Consider the following 4,354-nt stretch of genomic DNA (forward strand, 5'->3'; position numbering starts at 1 on the left):
AAAAAAAAAAAAAAAAAAAAAAAAAAAATGTAGTCCCTGAGGATACATCACACGAGGAAGTGGGGTGGAAATGTGAATTTAGGAAGGCCGAGGAGCCGTTCCTTGCGCAGTGCTCTGTCTATCTGCTGACCGGGGCAGTTAAGTCGGAGCTGTTTGGAGGCCGGGAGTGATGGGCTCATTTTATTGCTAAACGTCAGCAGTCACTCTGTGCTGGCACCCCCAACCTCTGGACTCTCATAAACTGTAGCTGCAGTTTTAGCTGTCGGCTTGGTTTTTCCTGATTCTCTTGAGAGGAGAGACCTTCAAGTTTGAGGCCCTGGGATGGGGGGCACCTGCCCCTCCTAGCTCCTCCTGTCTGGACAGAACCTGGGGTTCTGAGATTATCTTTATTTGTTGGGCGAGGAAACTACAGTCCCATTGTGGCTGTTCTGTGACCTTTGAGGGTCCTGCCTCTCCCTGGAATTCTCCCCCCACCTGCACAGCTGCCCACTCTCTGCGTAGATCTTCAGCGGGGTTGTGCATTTCTGGGTCTCAGCCACCCCGAGATGCTCTCTGTCCATGTGGCCAGCCCTCATCCAGCCCCTTGTCCTTGGGGGACAGCTCAGCAGCGAGGGCCCTGCCTCTCCCTGGAATTCTCCCCCCACCTGCACAGCTGCCCACTCTCTGCGTAGATCTTCAGCGGGGTTGTGCATTTCTGGGTCTCAGCCACCCCGAGATGCTCTCTGTCCATGTGGCCAGCCCTCATCCAGCCCCTTGTCCTTGGGGGACAGCTCAGCAGCCTCCCGACATGGGCCAGATCTTGCCAAGCAAGTGGGGCAGGTGGGCTGGCCATCTTCCCAGTGGCTCACCAGGACATCACCTGCCCCCAGAGGAAAAACCCTCTGCTCAGAGCACCCCCTGCACCGGCCCCCTCCCTCGTGGGGGCCCAGGATGGGGTGGGCCCCTGCACCGGCCCCCTCCCTCGTGGGGGTAGAGTCTGCGGCTCCGAAAGGCAGTTGTCTGGCTGGTCCCAGGATGCAGCGCTGAGTGAGGGAATGGAGCAGGGGTGGGAAGGGGCTGTGGGAGCTTTGCCGGGCCTTGGCTGGACCTGCGCGTTCAGCAAAGTTTCCTGAGCTCCTGCCACGTGCCCGGCCCCGAGACGGGGCGGCCCGGCCTCCTTGGACCTTGCCATCAGCTGGGCAGAGACCCGGGCTGCAGTCAGTTCTGGGGAGAGCACAGAGGAACGTGGGTGGGGCCTCCCGGGGACGTACACGGGCCCGGGGGTCGGCGGCTGCCCTAAGGTGGACGTGGAGAGATGGAGCCTCAGCTGAACAGAGAGGCTCCCTGGAGTGTCTCAGAGGAATCGGGACAGGAAAGGGGGAGAAAGGAAGGTGGAAACAGTATTTGAAGGAGTCATAGCTGAGGATTTCCCCCAAATGAAGAGAGGCCACAGTCCTCAGACCTCAGTCCTAGACTGTGAGTTCCAGGTGGGATAAATAAAAATAGATCCAACTGAGATGTGTGGGAAAACTGCAGAACGTCGAGGTAGAGAGGAAACCTTAGAAGTCAAGAGAAAAGACGGTAGCTCCAGAGACAGGGAAAGTCGGGTGGACTCTCTCAACGACCCCAAGTGCCACAGGACATAGGGAGGAAGACCCTCAGTGCAGAGACGGCGACCGCAGCCCGGCTTTCGTGCTGATGAACTCCTGCGAAGGGCGGGTTTCGCCTCCTGTGGACCCTCCTTGTAAGACTCATCATCGTCGGATGTGTGTCGGCAGGAGGTAAAGAGAGCTCGGGGCTCTCCCTCAGCGGAAGGGACCGCAGAAGCAGCCACGAGGATGGCAACTGGCAGAGTGTTGACAAGCGTCATCAGGTGTTGATGGTCTGAGAACACGTGTGTCTAAAACAGAGGTGACGGTGAAGCTCTAGAAGCAGTGTGAGCTCCGGGCACGAGCACGTATGAATTGTAAATTTTCTAGTATCCACGTTAAAAGAAAGAGTAAAAAGAAACAGGAGAGGAGGACTTCCCTGGCGGTCCAGTGGTTGGGACTTCGCCTTCCAGTGCAGGGGTTGTGGGTTTGATCCCTGGCGGGGAAGCTGGGATCCCGGGTGCCTCCCTGCCAAGAACCAAAACATAAACAACAGAAGCAATACTGTAACAACTTCAATAAAAACTTTACAAATGGTCCACATCAAAAAAAAAATCTTTAAGAAAAACAGGTGAGATTAACTGTAATAATACATTGTATTTAATCAGCTAGATTTAAAATATTATGCTTTCAGCATATAATCAACATGCAGACTACGGGACCCAGTACCTTCACGCCACAGGCTTTGATGTCAGAGTGTTTTTCGCCCTGAAACCTCTCAATTCCGACCGCCCCTTTCCAGAGGGTCGCCAGCCCCCGGGGCAGTGGCTGCCGCTGTGGAAGGGGAGCCTGGGCGGCAGGACCAGAGGGAGGCGTCCGGGCTGTCCGTGGGCTGCCCTTGAGCCTGGGGACGTGCTGGCCTCGGCCTGTGACAGCAGGTGATGGGGGCACAGGCGTTATTCATACCTCGTGGATTTCCAGGCAGATCTGAAGGTCTAGTGTCGGGGCGGCCGCCGTGCCCCGCCGGGGGTGGCGCCTCAGGCCACGGGGGGCGTTCCACGAACGCCTCCAAGCCGTGACTTCATCTGGGGCCCGGGGGGTTGGGCGTGGGCTCTCCAGCTCGGGGGAGAGTCGGGTGGGTCCCTTGGGAGGTGGCCCTGGGGTGCTCTCTCAAGGTCAGCCAGGGTGACCGGGCCTTGTTGGAACTTAACCCTGCGTTTGATGCCAAGTTGCTTGAAATGAGTAGGAACGACTTGATTCTAACATTTTCCTGTAAAATCAGTGCTTGGGGATGAGAAGAGAAAGCCGCCTTCCTGGAGGCTTTGGAAAAAGGCCGGGACGAGCCCCTCCTCATGCTTTGCCACCGCGGCAGCGAGGGCAGGGGCTGCGTGCCAGGGGCCTGGCGTGGATGGCAGTGCCGGGGAGAGGCCACCCGGCAGACAGCTCGGGACAGACGCGCTTTGTGGATGAATACCGGTCATCTGAGCTCATGTCCGTGTCGTTTGAATTAGCGTTTTCATAAGCAATAGAGAAAGACAAAGGTTCTCGAGGAGAATTCCGTTCTGGAAGCCCAGAATCTCCTGTGGGAGGAGTTGGGCCCCGTCCTCGGCCACCCTCCCACCTGAAGCCTGGCCGGCTCAGCAGACGCTTCAGAGCCCCACGTGTTCGGTGCACGTGGCCGTCCGCTTCCGACTGTTCCTGAGACCCTTCACAGAAAGGGGGTCAAGAGCCTGCCGGGATGTGAGTACAGCCGCTGCGTCTGCCGCCGGGGTGCGTGCGGGTATATTGAAATTTCAGGTCTGTGCATGGACACTTTGGGCGTCTTTCCTCCTGAGCATACAGAGAGTTACTTTAAAACACAGGTTTCTGACAGATGTCTGTTCCTGTCTTAGCAGCTCTCAGCTCCTAAAAAATTAGAAGGCGCTTCTTTTTTGACAGATCTTTGCATCAGTTCTGGCTCTTTCTGTGTAATTGCACTCCGGTTATCCCCGTGGCTTTTTCTAAACTGAAGGGGCTGAACTACGAACAAGACGGGCTACATGTGACTGCGTATATCGTAATTGTAGGGTGAAAACACTGCCTTCGCTCTTGACGACCTGTGGGCAGGAGGGGCCCATCACAGCCTTGTTAGAATCGCTGCCAGTTTTTAGGATGAATCGAATACATTAGTGTTTTTGAGGGGTTCTGTAAGGAACGTGAATTTCTTTCTTTAAAAAAAAAATAATTAATTAATTTATTTATTTGGTTGCACCGGGTCTTAGTTGCGGCATGTGGGCTCCTTAGTTGCAGCAGGCGGGCTCCTCAGTTGCGGCTCACAGGCTCCTTTAGTTGCGGCTCACCGCCTTCTTAGTTGTGGCACGCGAACTTTTTAAATTGTGACATGTGTGTGGGATCTAGTTCCCTGACCAGGGATCGAACCTGGGCCCCCTGCATTGGGAGCACAGAGTCCTAACCACTGCGCCACCGGGGAAACCCCAGGAATGTGAATTTCTGCCAAGACATATGCATTTGCATTTACCACTGCGTGGGTTTGAGAACCTCTGCTCGGGGTCTGGGGTGATGAAGAATTAATTATGTTCAGTTCCAGGAGGTATTTATTTTCCTCTTTATATATTTCAGAGCTTCTGTACTTTTTACAATCAAAAATAATATTTAGGGCTTCCCTGGTGGCGCAGTGGTTGAGAGTCCGCCTGCCGATGCAGGGGACGCGGGTTCGTGCCCCGGTCCGGGAAGATCCCACATGTCGCGGAGCGGCTGGGCCCGTGAGCCATGGCCGCTGAGCCTGC

At 55.6% G+C, this 4,354-nt stretch overlaps 1 protein-coding gene across 4 annotated transcripts in view; it reads left to right on the plus strand.

Annotated features, from left to right (window-relative positions):
- ZFYVE28 (zinc finger FYVE-type containing 28) overlaps positions 1-4,354 on the plus strand; it is a 113,367-nt gene that overhangs the window by 29,753 nt on the left and 79,260 nt on the right. The gene's annotated exons all lie outside the window — the stretch shown is intronic.

This window comes from Physeter macrocephalus, chromosome 7 (genome assembly GCF_002837175.3).
Source record: "Physeter macrocephalus isolate SW-GA chromosome 7, ASM283717v5, whole genome shotgun sequence".
Lineage (NCBI taxonomy): Eukaryota > Metazoa > Chordata > Mammalia > Artiodactyla > Physeteridae > Physeter > Physeter macrocephalus.